Below are 20,238 nucleotides of genomic sequence, written 5' to 3' on the forward strand. Positions count from 1 at the left end.
AGAGTTTTGACATTTAAAAGGGGGGTTTTAAAAGATAATTATTGGAACATTAAGTCCTTCATCTCACTGATTCACCTTATTTCATTAACCCAGACTCTTTAAGACCATGTAGTCTGGATATTTCAATGTCAACGGTTTAGGTGTTTGTTTTAAACAACAAAATAGTCATTGGTGCAGAGCAAGGAAATAAGACTCTGAAGGGAGGGAGTTATCTCTTTAAATGGAAAGCACACAACCGGGCTACTGCGGTTTTCGTTGTTGTTTTTAAAAATGTGATTGCTGGCTGGGCGCGGTGGCTCACGCCTGTAATCACAACACTTTGGGAGGCCGAGGTGGGCGGATCACAAGGTCAGGAGTTCGAAACCATCCTGCCCAACATGGTGAAACCCGGTCTCTACCAAAAATACAAAAATTAGCTGGGTGTGGTGGCGTGTGCCTGTAATCCCGGTTACTTGGGAGGCTGAGGCACAAGAATCGCTTGAACCCAGCAGGCGGAGGTTGCAGTGAGCCGAGATCGCACCACTGCACTCCAGCCTGGTGACAGAGCAAGACTCTGTCTCAAAAAAAAAAAAAAAAAAAAATTGTGTTTGCTTTGAGTCAGTTAAGGAGCATAGGACATTTTGCTGAGTAACTTAGAGGAAAACGTGTGCTTACCTGGCTTGATTAAAAGTATCCAGTAAGAAGTCAAGAGTAATAGGAAGCAACCTGGCAGTTGTCTGATTTTCTTAACTGTCCTTGGTGAAGGTACCTAATTAATTAATAACAGGACCTTGCATAGTTAAATTGGAGGTGAGAGAAACCTCATATTTTATGTTGAATCACATTTTTTTGCTTTGGTCTTGCACTGTACAACTAGTCGACTGATGTAGCCGTACTGTGGCTGGCCTTGGCATTAGCTTTGCTGTTCTGGTCTGCCCTTCATAGATGCAGATATACAGCTCTTGGCTGTAGCAAGCCTGTGGCATTTAATCCTAGCCTCCTCCACTGAGCATCCATTTCCACTTGGTGTACTACTGTCACCTAGAAATACACTTGATGTGATGTAGCGGCTTCAGTTTAAATAAAAAATAATACTTTTGGAGGCCGAGGTGGGCGGATCACCAGGTCAGGATGTTGAGACCAGCCTGGCCAACATGGTGAAACCCCATCTCTATTAAAACTACAATAAGAATAATAATAAACTTTTTAAGTAACCAAAAAAAAATGTTTTGGGCCTGGTTTAGCTGGTACTAGACTGTGTGACCTTGAGATGGTTACATAACACCTATAAAACAAGACATCAACCTATTGTGAGAGTGGAAGGCTGTTTTATCAAAAGGTAAGAACCTTTGAGATGGACAGGAGGTGTCAACCTATATTGCATTGCTCTGTAGATGCTGTGGTCTGAATAATCTTCGATGCTAAGCAGGCCAGGCCTTGTAAGTAGGTGGTAACAGTGAATTTTGTGTGCATTGTCTGTAGTGCATTAACTCAGTTTGATATGGTAGGTTGGCACCATTTCCAAAGTGACCTTTTATATGTCCATCTAGTCAACAACAACATAGCATTGACAACATAGCATTGGCTTCAGAGTCCAACTTAGGTTTTTTTTTTAGACAGAGTTTTTGCTCTTGTTGCCCAGGCTAGAGTGCAGTGGCATGATCTCGGCTCACTGCAACCTCCACCTCCTGGGTTCAAGTGATTCTCCTGCCTCAGCCTCCTGAGTAGTTGGGACTACAGGCGCCCGCCACCATGCCCGGCTAATTTTTGTATTTTTAGTAGAGACCAGGTTTCACCATGTTGGGCAGGATGGTCTCGATCTCCTGACCTTGTGATCCTCCCACCTCGGCCTCCCAAAGTCCTGGGATTACAGGCGTGAGCCACCGCGCCTGGCCTCAACTTAGGTTTTAATGTTGGTTCTACCACGTTTTTTTTTTTTTTTTTTTTTCAGGCAAAACCTCTGGAAGCTTTAGATTTCTGATCTGGAAAATGGGAGATAGATAACATATGTAAATTAACTAGTACATTATGTGTGCTCCATATAGGCACATTGAAGGTGCTAAGAGCTAGGGATACAGCAAAGAATGAGATATTATTCCCGCCTTTAACAAGCTTTCAATGCAATGGGGGAGATAAGACATAAAGCTAACTAATAGTGTAATGTAATAAGTGTTATGTCCAACATATATGTATATGTATAAAATGGGCAGTGGTGATAGAATGATTCATTTTTTCTGGGTCATTAAGGCAGAGACAGTCATTAAGGCCTAAAAAAGAGACATTTGTGTTGGGACAGAAATATGCATTAGTCAGGTAGACAGGTGAGGGGCAGGGCATTCCTCTCCAGGAAAACACAATGATGTCAGTGTATGCAACAGGCCAAAGAATGGGGATGTATTCGATTGTGGCTAGTTGTCTAGTTAGGATTAGCTTGTATAGTCATGTGTTACTTCATGACAGGGATACATTCTGAGAAATACGTTATTAGATTTAGTCGTTGTAAGAACATCGTAGAGTATACTTGCAGAAACCTAGATGGTATAACCTTATACACACCTAGGCTATGTGGTATAGCCTATTGCTCCTAGGCTACAGCTCTGTACAGCAGGTTACTCTACTGAATATTATAGGCTACTGTAACACAATGGTAAGCATTCCTATATCTAAACATAGAAAAGGTACAATAAAAATACAGTGTTATATAATCTTATAGGACCACCATTGTTATCTGCAGTCTCTCATTGACTGAAACGTCCTTAGGCGGCACTAGACTGTATTACTGTAACTAGAGATGACCTTAGAAAGGCAGGCAGAGCCAAGGTGGTGGAGAGCATTGAACCTTCGCTGGAGTGAAGTGAGCCCTTTGAACCTTCACTGGAGGGGCTGTATTTCACACTGGTGGAGTGAGCCCTTTGAACCTTCACTGGAGGGGCTGTATTTCACCAAGAGATATACAAAATAAGATTTACAAATTAGAAATATCATTCTAGTAGTGGAGGCAAAGAGAGTGGTTAGAAAGATATGAGAGAAGATGCAGTCCTGAGCTATGGCACCGCTGGAATGAATGAGAAAAAGAGAGAAAGGGAAGGAGGAGTAGAGGGTGAAAGAGAGGTAAGGAAACAAGGAAGACCCTCCATTGATACTGGTTTTCAGGGACTTTGATCAACAGAGGCAATTTAGAAGTAAATTTTTCCCAGACTCTTCTCAAAATCCAAATAGCCAGAAGATGTAAAATAAGGTCTGTTAGTGAAATAGGTTCTACTTACTCCACAAATTGCTGCTTCTAATATCCTTAAACCTAATATTAAATAATATTAAAATAATACCAGTAATAGTAGTTCACATGGCTTAAATGTTTACACTACATCAATTCTTCCCACCTTTGTGAATTTGCATTCCAGTAACCTTGGCTCCACCATGCCACTGGAAATCAGGTGCAAATCTAGTAGGGCAAATTTGGGTTGCTAACCCCATTGAGAGCCTCATGTTTCTGTGTAGGTTGGCTTTATGCCTTGAAAATAGTAGGCTCTTCCAGGAATTTTGCTTTGTTGACCCAAATGAAAACTTAATCCTCTTGCAAGACACTGATATGGAAACTAGAATGTTAGAGTTTTATAGAATTAGAAACATAATTCAAAATTGCAATATTTTTCTAATAATCAACTTAAGTTTTAATTTGTGAACTAAGTTGAATGTTGACACACAGAGATATATTTCACATTTTCTTGATGTGCCTGTATAAATCCTAGATCATTCAAATCACTTTTTAGACAAAGTAATCAACACAGGCATTCAAAGGACACACATTGTAATATAAATGATAAACACTACAAGCGAAATTAATCTAGGAATTGATGAGGTTCCCAAATAAGCAAATTGTGGCAGACTATTGCCTCCCCACTCCCAAATCTGTTCTTTCTCTATTCTTAGATACACACGTGAACAATTTAAAGTCAATATTAGGCTGAGCACAGTGGCTCACACCTGTAATCCCAGCACTTTGGGAGGCCAAAGCAGGCAGATCTCTTGAGGCCAGGTGTTCGGGATCAGCCTGGCCAACATGGCGAAACCTTGTCTCCACTAACAATACAAACATTCTCTGGGTTTGATGGCACACACCTGTAGTCCCAGCTACTCAGGAGGCTGAGGCAGTAGAATCGCTTGAACCTGGGAGGCAGAGGTTGCAGTGAGCTGAGATTGTGCCATTGCACTCCAGCCTGGGCAAAGAAGTGAGACTCCAGCTCAAAAAAAAAAAAAAAAAAAGTTCCTCAAGAGAGTTTGATCCCTCCCTACCATGTTTGAGAACCAATCCTATTAAAATAAAATCCTAATAACATAAAAATAAAGTTAATATTTCCTAGCCTTCCTTGCAACTAAATATGACACATGAGTAAGTTCTGTGAGCAGAATTGTTGACTGCAACTTCATGACACTTGCTTAAAAGAAATGTGTCCTGGACTGGGCATAGTGGCTCATGCCTATAACCCCAGCACTTTCAAAGGCCAAGGCAGGAGGATCACTTGAGCCCCAGGAGTTCAAGACAAGTCTGGGCATCATAGATAGACTTTGTCTCTGCAAAAAATAAAAATAAAAAATTTAGCCAGGCATGATGCCACATATCTGTAGTCCCTGATACTCAGGAGGCTGAGGCAGGAGATTGCTTGAGCCCTGGAGATTGAGGCTGCAGTGTGCTATGATCACACTACTGCATTCCAGCCTGGGCAGTAGAGTGAGATCCTGTCACAAAAAAAAAAAAAAAAAAAAGGAAAGAAAGAAAGAGAGAAAGAGGAGAAAAGGAAAAGGAAGGAAAGGAAGGAAGGGAGAAAGGTGGTGGGGAGCAGCAGGGGTAGAGAGAGAAGAAAGAAAGAAAGGAAAGAGAGAGAGAAAGAAAAGAAAGAAAGAAAGAAAGATTGATTTGTCCTGAACTTGTGGCCCTTTCCAAAGACAGCAATGATACTGAAATACCAACTTCAACTACAAAGACCTGGACAATTCCCTGGGAGACAAGAGAGCTACGCGATGAAAGGAACCTACGTTCCTGAATAACCTCCTGGAGCAGAGCCGCTTCTCCAGCATAGATTATATTTAGGCTACCGTAGTTGTGTTTTTTTTAAGCTACAGTGTTTTGAGGTCTCCGATACAGCATCCTAATCTTCCCTATAACTAATAATCAAGATCATAAAACAATCTCATGGTATATTTTAATTGTTTTCTCTCTGAAATCTCATGGCCTTTCTCCAATTTGATATATAATATATCTAATTTTTTTTATCAACCTACTTTTCCAGGCTCCCCTCCTGCTCAGTCTCTCTCTGCTGCCCCCTCATCCTAGCCACAATAAATGACTCAGTTTTCCCTTTTTATCACCTCCCAAATATACCATACATGTTCATCCCTCTTTTTCCTTATTTGTATGATTCTTTTTGCCCAGAAGACCCTGAAGTTGTCTCCCTGTTTCACCCATTTTCTCAAGAACCAATTTAATGCTGTTTCCCAACTCCCATAGGCAGAATTGGTCAATTTCCTCTGTGCTCTCTAACATCATACACTCATCTAAGACCGCTCTCTTCGCATTGTATATCATTTATTTATTTGTGTGTCTGTCTACCGAGCTATGGGCTTCTTGAAAATGCAGTTATTTTATTCATCCTCGAATGCTTATAAGCAAAGTGCCACAGTAGATCTTCAGTAAATGTTTGGTGAATTAATATGTAAATGACATGAACAATGGTTACCTTTTTTTTTTTTTTTTTTTTTTTTTTTTTTTGAGACGGAGTCTTTCTCTGTCCCCCAGGCTGGAGTGCAGTGGCGCGATCTCGGCTCACCACAACCTCCACCTCCTGGGTTCACGCCATTCTCCTGCCTCAGCCTCCCGAGTAGCTGGGACCACAGGGGCCCGCCAACACGCCCGGCTAATTTTTTGTATTTTTTTAGTAGAGACGGGGTTTCACTGTGTTAGCCAGGATGGTCTCGATCTCCTGACCTCGTGATCCACCCGCCTCGGCCTCCCAAAGTGCTGGGATTACAGGCTTGAGCCACCGCGCCCGTAGACTTGCATTCTGATAGAAAACAAGGTCAGGAGTATGGCTAATGCAAGACAGGGCATTATCACAAGGGTGGAATTGTCAGTATAACTAGCAGGGCATTGAATTTGCCTTTCACAGGCCTTCCACACAGGTCATCACCTTTAACCTTCCTACTGCATAAATGGCTTAGACATTGTCATTCCCATCACAAAAATGAAGAAACTAAGGCTCAGAAAACTATGGGGAGTTTGTTACTCAAAGTCGTTCTCTTAGTGAGTAGTTAAATAGAACACTTAATTCATTTAGAATTGCTCCCCAAAGCCCTAGCCATTATATCTGCCTTAGGAAAAACTTCAGGATTCAGTTTTTTAAAATACAATGTTGATGATTAGCTGGCTCTAATCATAATCAAAGGTAAGCATATGGTCCCATCCTTCTTATCTTCGACACACCACAATAAACTGCAAAAGACCAAAAATGATGTCCAATTGAAAAATGATGTTCAACTGAGCTGCTGAGGTGACCAGCAGAAAAAATCTTGACTAAAGTAAAGGCCACGGCTGGGTGTGGTGGATACTCCTGTGATCCCAGCACTTTGGGAAGCCAAGGCAGGTGGATCACTTGAGGTCATGTGTTTGAAACCAGCCTGGCCAACATGGCAAAACCGCGTCTCTACTAAAAATACAAAAATTAGCTAGGTGTTGTGGCAGGCACCTGTAATCCCAGCTACTCCAGAGGCTGAGGCACAAGAATCGCTTGAATCCTGGAAGCGGAGTTTGCAGTGAGCAGAGATCACGCCACTGCACTCCAGCCTGGGCGACAGAGCAAGACTCTATCTCAAATAAATAAATAAATAAATAAATAAATAAAGTAAAGGTAGCAAAGTATGAGTTTACAATTCACAGAAGCAGAAAGCTGAAAGGGAACTCCGAAGTCTCCAACCACCACATTTTACAGATGATAAAACTGAAAGTAGCAGAGTGAAGTATCAAGCTCATGGTCACACAGTTGGTAAAGAATTCATCCCCAGTCCAGTGCCAGTTTCATTACATCATGCAAAGGATATTCTGCAGGAATGGGAAAGGAGTGAATAACTGTCTCTGGTATCAAAATAGAAAAGAGGTCTGAGAAAGTGAAGAAATACTGTTGGTAGATCTGATAGGAGAAAGAAAATGGGTAATTGTCTAAACTGAAAAAGTGGCTATAAAATCCAGGCTAGCACTTGAAGATTTACCCAAAGATGTTTAGACAGATAAAGGATAATTTTTCAGGAAAAACAAATGAGGCAGGAGTGAAAGAAACAGTCTAGAACTATAACATAGAGAGTAGTGACTTGAATTTTATGTAGTTATTTAGAGACAGGGTCTCTCTCTCTCACCCAGGCTGGTGTGTGGTGGCACCAACATGGCTCACTGCAGGCTCAACCTCCCTGGCTCAAGCAATCCCCCTGCCTCAGCTTCCCAAGCAGCTGGGACTACAGGCCCCTGGCACCACAGCTGGCTAATTTTTGTGTTTTTTGTAAAGTCAGGGTTTCATTATGTTGCCCAGGCTGGTCTTGAACTCCTGGGCTCAAGCAATCCTCCTGCCTCAGCCTCCCAAAGTGCTGGGATTACAGGCATGAGCCTCTGTGCCAGGCTGTGAATTGAATTTTTTTTTTTGAGACGGAGTCTCGCTCTGTCGCCCAGGCTGGAGTGCAGTGGCACGATCTCGGCTCACTGCAAGCTCCACCTCCCGGGTTCACGCCATTCTCCTGCCTCAGCCTCTCCGAGTAGCTGGGACTACAGGCGCCCACTTTGAGCTATGGGGTTAATATGCTTTCCTATTCTTTACTCTTGGTGACCTTGGGACAGTTTAATTTCTCTGACATCCTACCCATCCCCCACCCACTGTAAAATGTAAATATTGTCAGCCCTGCTTACCTCATGTGGCTTGGTGAGGATTCAATAAAATCATAAATGTAAAACTGTTCAAAATATGTAAGTTTCTATTCCCTCAATGCCTCTACCACCAACGGTTGTTAATAGAGGACTATATATAACAAATAATTTGAATTTTTAGCTAGTCATATTTATCCTGCCTATATTTTATAGGTTTTGGAGTAGAGGTATGTACACATACATACACAAAGTCTATCAAGATAAAAATGAGGTGAAATTGAGAGTAAGAGTCAAAACATATGCAGTAAGATTCCATTTACTTTGCTAGCATTGACTTAAAATTTGACTTTGAGTTTCCTAATAATTTAAAGAGGAAAAACTAAAATTTATGAAATATACAATGTCCATGTGATTATAAAATTCAAGGCCAGGGGAGTTGACTCACTATAATCACAACATTTTGAGAGGCTGAGGTGAGAGGATCACTTGAACCCAAGAGTTTGAGACCAACCTGGGCAACATGGCGAAACCTTGTCTTTACAAAAAATACAAAAAATTAGCCAGGTATGGTGGCATGTGTTTGTAGTTCCAGCTACCTGGGAAGCTGAGGTGGGAAGAATCACCTGAGCCCAGAAGGTCAAGGCTGCAATGATCAGTGATTGCACCACTGCTCCCCAGCCTGGGTGACAGAGCAAGACCTTGTCTTGAAAATAAATGAAGAAATTAGCTGGGCGTGGTGGCTTGCGCCTGTAGTCCCAGCTGCAAGGACAGCTGAGCATGAGCCCAGGAGGTCCAGGGTGAAATGAGCCATGATTCTGCCACTGCATACCAGCATGGGTGGGAGAGCAATACCCTGACTACAAACTGCCCCCCCCCAAAAAAACAAGAAAACCCACAAAATTCAAGAAAGTTTATTCGAAAGCAACAGAGATGTTCTGAGGTCTGAAAAAATTTACCATGTAACTTCCCACTACCACCTTTACCACTGCCACACAGACCTGGGTTGTCATGAAGAGAACAGTCTTGACTGTGATGCACCGAACCATTTACTCCAGCCCTGGATGAGAGTCCAGCCAACATAAGGACAGAGGGAGTGGGAAGGATGGGAATCTTCTCAAATGACTATTCTCAATGAATATTCTCAAATGACTCATCTGTAGCTTGAGTGCCATGGGCTAATGGAAAGGCCTAGAATTCAGCAACAAAGAAGGGACAGAACTAGTTGGCATTGACCCCTCTGCCCCTATGGTTTTTCATACTTACTCTAATATTCCTAAGATCGCATTACACCTCCCAAAAATAGTACAGAGAGGAAGGAAGCAGAAACTGGGCAATCCAGTTGGTGTGGACACCATGGCTTCAGACTCTTCTAATCTCTTTCCTTTGGCTCTCTGGCCTCTCCTGACGTCTTTCTTGCGTAAGGTGACTCAAAGTGGGGTCAGCAAAGGGAGCTCTAACAAAGGAAGTTGTAGAATTGGGTTGTTGCTGTTTGATACAAGTAACAGTAAATGGGTATCTTGCCTCAAAACTCCGTTAATAGCCTAAGAAGCAGGACTTCAGGGCAACTGAAATCATTACAGAAAAAAAAAATGTATTTGTGGGTCAGAATAGGAGATAAGGTAAAGTCTGACCCTGTACTGGTGGAAAATGACAATCTGTGTGTGTGAAAAAAATATGTAACATAACATTTACCATTTTTACTTTTTTAAAAAATTTGAGACGTGTTCTGTGTTGTTCAGGTTGGAGTGCAGTGGTTAAATGATAGCCTTTGTGGGTCGGAATAGGAGATAAGGCAAAGTCTGATCCTGTACTGGTGGAAAATGACAGTGTGTGTGTGTGTGTGTGTGTGTGTGTGTGTGTGTGTGAAAATATATATAACATAACATTTACTATTTTTACTTTTTTTTTATTTGAGACGGGTTCTCTGTTGTTCAGGTTGGAGTGCAGTTGTTCAATCATAGCTCACTATAATCTCAAACTCAGCCTCTTGCATTTTAAATATATAAATATATATATGTGTGTGCGTGTATATATATATATATAAAATTTTTTTTTTTTTGAGACGGAGTCTCACTCTGTCTCCCAGGCTGGAGTGCAGTGGCGCGATCTCGGCTCACTGCAAGCTCCGCCTCCTGGGTTCACGCCATTCTCCTGCCTCAGCCTCCCGAGTAGCTGGGACTACAGGCTCCCGCCACCATGCCTGGCTAATTTTTCGTATTTTTAGTACAGACGGGGTTTCACTGTGTTAGCCAGGATGGTCTCGATCTCCTGACCTCGTGATCCGCCGGCCCCAGCCTCCCAAAGTGCTGGGATTACAGGCGTGAGCCACCACACCCGGCCTTAAGTATTTTTAAATGTACAGTTGAATGGCATTAAGTAGATTCACAAAGTTGTCCGACCATCACCACCATCCATCCCCAGAACTTTGTCATCTTCCCAAGCTGACTCTGTATCCATTAAATAACTCCTCATTTCCTACTTCTCCTAGCACCTGGCAATCACTACTCTACTGTCTGTCTTTATGAATTTGATAACTCTAGGTACCTCATGTAAGTTGACTCTTAACGGTATTTTTCCTCCTGTGACTGGCTCATTTCACTTATAGCATTATGTCTTCAGGGTTTACACATGTTGTAGCTTATGCCAGAATTTTCTTCCTTTTTAAGGCAGAATGTTTCATTGAATGAACATGTATATGCACATATATACATCATGTGTGTGTGTGTGTGTGTGTGTGTATATGTTATAGTAAGCTATGTTTTATATGTATATATATATGAAACATTTTGGCTGGGCGCAGTGACTCACGCCTGTAATTCCAACAGTTTGGGAGGCTGAGGCAGGTGGATCACTTGAGGGCAGGAGTTTGAGACCAGCCTGGCCAACATGGAAAAACCTCATCTGTACTAAAAATATAAAAATTAGCCAGGCGTGGTGGTGTGCACGTGTAGTCCCAGCTACTCAGGAGGCTGAGGCAGGAAAATCAGTGGAACCCGGGAGGCGGAGGTTGCAGTGAGCCAAGATCACGCCACTGCACTCCAGCCTGGGTGACAGAGCAAGACTCCATCTCAAAAAACAAAAACACAAAAAACAAAACAACAACAACAACAAAAAAACACACACAGATTTTGCTTCCAAACCTTTTTGGCTGTTGTGAATAATGCTGCTATGAATATGGATATATAAATATCTCTGAGACCCTGCTTTCAATGATTTTGTACATGTATATACCCAGAAGTGGAATTATTGGATCATATGGCTATTTTTAATTTTTGAGAAAAAGCAACAATCTTAATTTACTATTGGAGAAAAATATTGAATGAATTCTTTAATGACTTGTTGCATTTATGGAGTTGATTTCATGGGCCTCAGGAAGCTCAGATTCTAGTCCCCATACTCCCGTTAGCTCTGTGGTCTTCAGAAGTCATTTGAGCCCCAGCATGGTGGCTTATGCCTGTAATCCCAGCATTTTGGGAAGCCGAGGTGGTGGATCGTTTGAGCCCATGCATTTGACCAGCTTGGACAACATGGCAAAGCCCGCTCTCTATTAAAAAAAAAAAAAAAATTAACTGGGAGTGGTGGAGTGTGCTTGTAGTCTCAGCTACTTGGGGGCTGAGGTGGAAAGATTGCTTGAGCCTGGAAGGCAGTCAGCTAAGATCTCACCACTTCATTCCAGCCTGGGTGACAGAATGGGACCCCATCTCAAAAAAAAAGCAAAAAAAGTCACTCGAATTGTCAGGACCACTCTGGGCTTCCTCATCTGTAAAGTATCTTTCAACTAATGGATATCTAAAGTTGTTAGAAATTCCATGGGTCTATAGTTCCACATAACAGAGCAATATGGTATATGGGTTCATCCATTCATGTCTTCATTTATTTCAGGAATACTTTATGAACGCTGGAGCAGGTTTTTTTCTCAACCAGAAATAAGAGTTACCCAGGAACTATGGGAATTGGGAGGGGGAAGGCTGGAGTGGAAAGAAGGAATAAACTGGACTGAAAACTAGTGGGAGAGGAGGTATCAAGATGAGGCTGAAGGGGTAAATATGAGTCAGAACATTTGGCCATAGTGACCAACTTCAAGACTATAGACTGTATCCTGACAGCAATGGAGAGTCATTGAAAGGTTTAAAGAAGGTGGTAATAAGATGAGTTTTTGTTTAGAAAAATCAGTCTGACAGCAGTGTAAAGATTGGATTGCAGGGTTTCAGAAACAAGCTACCTTTCATTTCTTTCCTCCACTATCTCATGTTTTCTCTTTTTTTTTTTTTTTTTTTTTTTTATTTGAGATGAGTCTTGCTCTGTTGCCCAGGCTGGAGTGCAGTGGCGCGATCTCCGCTCACTGCAAGCTCTGCCTCCCGGGTTCATTCCATTCTCTTGCCTCAGCCTCCCAGTAGCTGGGACTACAGGCGCCCGCCACCACACCCGGCTAATTTTTTGTATTTTTAGTAGAGACGGAGTTTCACAGTGTTAGCCAGGATGGTCTCGATCTCCTGACCTCGTGATCCGTCCGCCTCGGCCTCCCAAAGTGCTGGGATTATAGGCGTGAGCCACCGTGCTCGGCCTTCTCTTTGGTTTTAAATATGGAAAAGTTAGTCAAGATGTCCCAGAGCCTAACATGGAACAAAAGACATTTATATCTAACTTATTTCATCTTGGTAAACAATACCATACTATACTTTTTACAGTGAAAAATGTTTGGTCACCATTTTATACAAACTTTGAAACTACTCAGCTGAACTCACTGTGGTTGGTAATGTATGCACATCTTCAGGTCTTTAGTCTGCCAATTAATATTTTAGGGCTATAACATTAGAGCAATTTAGAAAAAAAGTTCTAACTGGGTGCAGTGGTTCACGCCTGTAATCCCAGCACTTTGGGAGGCAAAGGTGGGAGGATCACTTAAAGCCAGGAGTTTGCGACCAACCTGGGCAACAAAGTGAGACTGTCATCTTGCTTGAGCCCAGGAGGCTGAGGCTGCAGTGAGCTGTGATCGCACCACTGCACTCCAGCCTGGGTGACAAAGTGAGACCCAGTCTCAATTTAAAAATACGGCTGGGCACAGTGGCTCACTCCTGTAATCCCAACACTTTGGGAGGACGAGGTGGGTGAATCACTTGAGGGCAGGAGTTCAAGACCAGCCTGACCAACAAGGTGAAATCCCGTCTCCACTAAAAATACAATTAGCCAGGTGTGGTGGTGTGTGCCTGTAATTGCAGCTACTCGGGAGGCTGAGGCGAGAGAATCACTGGAACCCGGAGGTGGAGGTTGCAGTGAGACAGAGTGACACTCCGTCAAAAAAAAAAAAAAAAAAAAAAAATTAGTTAAATGCAATAATAAGAAAAAAGTTCTGATGGGAAATTGTTATCCTCTTTATAACATTAAAAAATTAAATATCCCATATTAATGTAATACCTTATATTTCATGGAAAAACTTTAGAAAATATATATTTTATTAAGTGGAAATTTTTTCTTAATTGGGATGCCAAAAGTCTAATTCTGACTTTATATATTATTCTTTATAAATAACATGGTATTATAAAATCATAAAATTACAGGGATACTGTTTTTCTTTTTAATATACCTATTATTTTCTTTACTCTGCAAGTTAGGAGTTGTGCTGCATCAGCAGAACTGGGTACCTATGGAAACAATGAGTGATCCCTGAAGGCCATTATTTTTTATGGGCCAAGAAAAAAAAGTTGGTTTCTATCTTAGATCACGTGAATGCAGAAATAAGTTGTTTGGAAAAAAAAACTCTCTGGGTTTTAATATGCAAGAATAATATTTTGGTTTCCTGTAGATATTAAGATCAGTCCATCAGCAATACCTTGTTCAGAAAATAATGCTGGAAAGAATGGCATTTACCTTCAACAAATTTTGGCAGTTTGGGCATAATTTTTACTTTATGTTTACCAAGGAAAGAAAATAAAAATGGGAGCAAGTAGAACCAATTATAAAGAGTGCTTTAGTTTGGCGAGGATGTTCTAAATGGCCAGTTTGTTGTAAGCAGGGCCAGGCTGAAAGCTGAAAAATGAAAGTTTGTTAGGTCCTTGGTATGTTTATAGTATACTGAAAAAAGAAGTACTTTTTAAAGAAAGAGGCCAAAGAATGGTGAATGTTTCTGGTTTTAACATTATCCTATTAGTTTGCTAGTCCTTGCAAGAGCCATAAAATTGACAATAAATCAAACATATTTTAATTTGTCATGAGATAGCAGATAGAAAAAAAATTCCCAACTGGTCTTCTGCCAAAGTATTTCTACTAGCCCTATCTGCTACCAAAATTTATACTTCTAGCTTTTTTTTTTTTTTAATTGAACTATCGAGTTTGTAAAATTTTTACTGAATGTTATTGGTGTGCCAGGTATTACACTGGGTTCTGGGCATACAGGAAAAGTAAGGGGCAAGCTTGTCTTTAAAAAAAAAGCAAGTGATTCTCCACAAGGCTAGATTACCTTATTTTCCATAAGGCCAGAGCATAATAGCCTTTTCTGGGTCAGTAACAACATTTGACACGTGACTTTGCACCAAATAATGGGTTGCGTTCTACCTCACTTCTCTCCTTCCAAATCCAGTTTCATAGTTAGTAGGACTATATTTTGGAATTCTTATTTGAACATCAGATTACAGTAAATCCTATGTCCTGATGTGACAGCATAATATTCAAGTAAATGTAATATGTGTGATACTTGCTTCAATCCGTGTGAAAAATAGTTATTAATATTCAATTTCATTTCTCAAAGTTGGAATTTGAGAAGACAATTGAATTTTGTTACCAATAATTGAAACACTCATTACAACAAGTGCTATTTAAAGAGTTTGATTTTTTTTTTTTTTTTTTTTTTGAGACAGAGTCTCACTGCATCACTCAGGCTGTGCAGTGGCACGATCATGGCTCACTGCTGCCTCCACTTCCGGGGTTTTGGTGATACTCACACCTCAGCCTCCCGAGTAACTGGAACTACAGGTGAGCACAATGACACCTGGCTAACTTGTTGCTATTTTTCTTAGAGATGGGGTTTCACCATGTTGGTCAGGCTGGTCTTGAGCCCTGGGCTCTAGCAGTCCACCTACCTTGGCCTCCCAAAGTGCTGAGCTTGCAAGTGTGAGCCACTATGACCGGCCTGATTTTTTTTTTCTTTTTTTTTCTGAGACAGAGTCTTGCTCTGTTGCCCAAGCTGGAGTGCAATGGCACCACCTCAGCTCACTGCAACCTCTGCCTCCTGGGTTCAAGCGATTCTCCTGCCTTGGCCTCCCAAGTAGCTGGGATTACAGGGGCACGTCACCACACCCAGCTAATTTTTGTATTTTTTGTAGAGACAGGGTTTCACCATGTTGGTCAGGCTGGTCGTGAACTCCTGGCCTTGTGATCTGCCTACCTTGGCCTCCCAAAATGCTGGGATTACAGACTTGAGCCACTGTGCCCGGCCCGATTTTTTTTTTTTTTTAAGCATAGGTAGGAGAGAGTATTTCTTAGTAGATAATAACATTGACACAGACACCTGTTATTTCCCAAGCTAAATGTTCTTAATTGGAGAGGTATTGAAAGGCTTATAAAATGTATCCTCACCAGGTGTGGTGGCTCACGCTTGTAATCCCAGCACTTTGGGAGGTTGAGGCAGGCAGATCTTGAGATCATGAGATCAAGACCATCCTGGCCAAATTGGTGAAACCCCATCTCTACTAAAAATACAAAAAATTAGCCGGGTGTGGTGGCGGGCGCCTGTAGTCCCAGGTACTTGGGAGGCTGAGGCAGGAGAATGGCGAGAACCCGGGAGGCAGAGGTTGCAGTGAGCGGAGATCATGCCACTGCACTCCAGCCTGGCAACAGAGCGAGACTCCATCTCAAAAAAAAATAAAATAATAAAATAAAATGTATCCTCCCTTTTTTTCTTTTGTAAATTTAAATGTAAATGTGAATAATGACTCAATCTCATAGTTTTGTGTCTGTATTGCTTTTACATTGTTACCTGATCACCCCAGTTGTTTCCATTTCTTCAAAGCCTTTGCTTCCATTTTTTAAAATGTAACATTGCATAATGTTACTTACTATTGTAAATTGTCTCCGTGTGTATGTTAGGTACAATAGTATGACTTTCATGGTCTATAGATAATATAATTATGTTAACTTTGATGTGCACCCACTAAAAAATCCTCAGTTTTTTTTTTTTTTTACAACTGATAATATGAAAGTTTAACACATAAATCATAAGTTGAAAATTAAAAAGCATTTCATTGATAGACCAATCCCAGTATGGGAAAATCTGAAGATTTTCCTTTGATGTTTTATGTTACTTTAAAAATAAGAACATAACCAATTAACTAAGAAAATACCATAGTTACTGTTTATACTATTCAGATATTTATTATTGTCATTAAACAAAGTGCCCATTCAGTTTAGCAAAATGATCTACAGCAGCAGCATATTAGGAATTTTACTAAACATTTTCTATAAGAAATTTATTTTTGTGATTTCTTTTTTGCTTAAAAAAAATCTATACCAAGAAAGTTTATAAAAATTAACTCTGTGATCTGACTATAGTCTCTATAATGGTGAATCATGGTTCTACTGAGGATATCACAAAGAGTTTCAATTCAGATAGAATTTAGGGGAGTATTTCATGAGTTTAGGGTCTTGCTTAATGACCAACAAAGGCTTATTTGTTAGTTTTCATATGTTCATATGTGAATTTAAACATTTTGTTATCACTTTTGTAGCTGTAAGTCAGAATCACATCAAACTCTGAGGCCCTAGAATGTGAGTCTTTAAGAAAAAAGACAGTGGAAGTTTTGGTGCCTGGGAGACAGTATGGGTTTCCTTTGAGTTGGTAGGTAGGCTGCCTTTCTGTGGACCTAGATGTTAACCTACTTCCATTTGTCTCTTCTGTAATGGTTGAATTAAAATATCCAGCTGGGGTGGTGGCTCACACCTATAATCTCAGCACTTTGGGAGGCCGACATGGGCGGATCACCTGAGGTCAGGAGTTCAAGACCAGCCTGGCCAACATGGTGAAACCCTGTCTCTTCTAAAACTACAAATATTAGCCGTGTGTGGTGATGGGCGCCTGTAATTCCAGCTCCTCATGAGGCTGAGGCATGGCTATAATTACTCCTAAAAAGGAGTATTTTTTTCACATCATGGACAACGCAGGCCAACTTTATCAAGTTGAACCCAGGAATCACTTGAACCCAGGAGGTGGAAGTTGCAGTGAGCCAAGATTGTGCCATTGCACTCCAGCCTGGGTGACAGAGAGAGACCTCTCTCAAAAAAAAAAAAAAAATCCATCAAGTTATGGTAACATGAAAATTGTACAGTTTTACAAATAATGAGTTGTGAAACAGTACCCAAACACAGGACCGATTAAGTATGTTTTAAATGTTGGAGAAAATGAGATTGTTGGTGGTGAGTTCATTTGGGCTCATTTTCACTATTTTAGAAGCACATTTTAAAAAAGCTGTCTTTTGGCCAGGCACGGTGGCTTACGCCTGCAATCCAGGCACTTTGGGAGGCTGAGGTGGGCAGATCACTTGAGGTCAGGAGTTCAAGACCAGCCTGGCCAACATGGTAAAACCCTGTCTCTACTAAAAATACAAAAATTAGCTGGGCATGATGGCACATGCTTGTAATCCCAGCTACTTGGGAGGCTGAGGTAGGAGGATTGCTTGAACCCAGGAGGCAGAGGTTGCAGTGAGCTGAGACCGCACCACTGCCCTCCAGCCTGGGCGACAGAATGAGACTTAGTCAAAAAAAAAAAAAAAAAGCTATATTTCAACTATGTTGTAATAGCTTACTCCACTGGGTATATATTCACATTTAACTGAGATGGATTTTCACTGTGTTGCTACATCTAGCTTTTTAATTTCTCCTAAAAAGGAGTATTTTTTCATATCATGGACAATGCAGGCCAACTTTATCAAATACATTAAGGTCATCGGTTTGGCCTGTTTCCAGTCTCTCCCTTCTATTCCAGAAAAATGGGGTCCTCTTGCCCCTGGTATCTGCAGGTTGGGATTTCATATAACAATGAGGACTGCAGAACTAACCGGGAGGGATGGATCACCCTCTTTCTTTCTTCTTGGCAGTTACTCATTTGCAATCCGCTCTGCACTAAACCCTTCAAGTCTACATATAAACTTTGGGAAAGTTACATCACTGTAAACAAAGATATGCTGCTTAAGTTATTATTATGCAATACTGTGTCATTACTCACACATTCACACTGCAATTATCTTCCCAATTTGACAAATACCACTATGGCTCTGTAGTCAGCTTCAAGAGAGGTAAAAACCTAGGATAAATATGTCAATGCCGTCTTTATGAATGGAAAAGTTTTCCCACCCCCTCAAAAAACATTCAGGTTTTGTCCTGCAAACAAAGTTGGGTGGCACAGCTGACTCTCAAGTCTTTGGAATGCCACTTTGTAAATGTAAATTATGTCTGGTGTGATCTATATGCTCAGCTACAGAAAATAGCAATTCAATAATAAATATGTGAAAGTAAAATTCTGGATGTGTTTTTAAATAAACTCACAGGCATCAACACACATTTCTAGAAATTAATTTGTTAATTAGCCACCTTCCTCCAAAAACTAAAAAAAAAAAAAGTGTCTGTAACTATTGAGTTGTGTCTGCCCTAGGTGATCTCTACCAGATCTGGTAAAGAGATTGCCTCCTGCTGCTGTTCAGCCACTGCATGGGTTGGTGTTTAAGAAGACAAATCAAACATATTCTGGACATATATTTATTAAAAATTTGATAACTAGACAAAAAGGATCAGTTTTAAAAGAAAAAAAATTGGTAACTACTGTCAGAAGAAAAAAGCGAGTGAGAACAAATGACCGGCACAAGTGCCTATGACAGTTTCTCTCCCTGGGCTGTTGCAGAGCTGACACGGTGGAGGTGGGTGAGGGAGGGAGGGACAGAGGGAAGAAACAGATTAAAAGTGTCACCTCCGGCCAGGCGCTGTGGCTCACGCCTGTAATCCCAGCACTTTGGGAGGCCGAGGCGAGTGGATCACCTGAGGTCAGGAGTTCGGGACCAGCCTGACCAACATGGTGAAACCCCGTCTTTACTAAAGTTAGCCAGACGTGGTGGCCGGCGCCTGTGATCTCAGCTACCCGGGAGGCTAAGGCAGGAGAATTGCTTGTACCCAGGAGGCGAGGTTGCAGTGAGCCGAGATGGCGCCATCGCACTCCAGCCTGGGCGACAAGAGCGAAACTCCGTCTAAAAAAAAAAAAAAAAAGTGTCGTCTCCCCATCTGCAAAGGTCTGGCCTCCCGAAAGCTCAGGAAACGGTGGTGGCCATTTTCATTTTTTTTTTTTTTTTAAGGGAATAAAGGGGAAATAAAACAGAAAAGGTATATCTCCCTTCTTGCGCCAACAGCTCGGCTCCTCTCCACAAATAAAAAATATATATTTTTTAAAAATCACAGGTACAAAACCCAATCCACACGCATCCTGTGAGGCTTCTGCTGTCAACTCGGTTCCATTTGGCGAGTTGCACTAAAGGAGATAGGATCTTGAAAAATCAACCCGTGCTCGCGCCCCCGCGCCGCCGCCGCCGCAGCCGCCGCAGTGGCCACAAAATTAGCGGCTCCAAGGACATTTTTGCCGCAGTGCACGTCCGCCGTAACCACCGAGCACTCGGGTGAATAATGGAAGTACAGTGTGGAGACAATCAAGTTGATTTATCACGCAAAATAATTCTCTGCTTCAGTCCAGTTCTTGGTCCTGTCACTTTAAATCACAAACGCGCGCATACACAGATCCATAGGCGCCCACACATGCACGGTACACGTGTGTGTGACAGTGTGTGTGTGTGTGCGTGTGTGTGTGCGCGCGCGCGCGCGTCAGAGCCAAGTGGAATGATTCCAGATTGCTTCAAGTATATGAAGTGGGGGGCGGGGGGAAGCGGCCGTCACCCCAACCCCCTACCCCAACCTTTTGCAGCCTGGACAAGTGGTCTGTAATGCAGCTTGGCGCAAAATAAAGTCTGAACAAAACTAGACTGTGAGACTAGCACGTCCTAGAGTGGAATTGACTGAGGTTAACGCAGAGTCTGTAAAGACTCTACAGACTCGGATCATTTGCAAGCAGACTAAAATTCCCTTTTTTAAAAAAAGAAAAAATCATTAATTGGGTTCCGATCTAAAATACTGCTCTTAAAATGCGCTCACATGTTGAAGACTCTGAGATTGCAAGTTCTTGAATAAACATCTGGTGAAGACATTCCAGGAACACATCTGAAAGGAAGAAAGGAGTAAGACAGCCCCTTCTTTATGTATCTTGGGCCAAAAAAGGGTTGTTAAAACTTTTTGTAAAGTGTGCTGTTAGTCTAAATACTTTTTATCAACTC

Source organism: Symphalangus syndactylus, chromosome 19 (assembly GCF_028878055.3).
Source record: "Symphalangus syndactylus isolate Jambi chromosome 19, NHGRI_mSymSyn1-v2.1_pri, whole genome shotgun sequence".
Lineage (NCBI taxonomy): Eukaryota > Metazoa > Chordata > Mammalia > Primates > Hylobatidae > Symphalangus > Symphalangus syndactylus.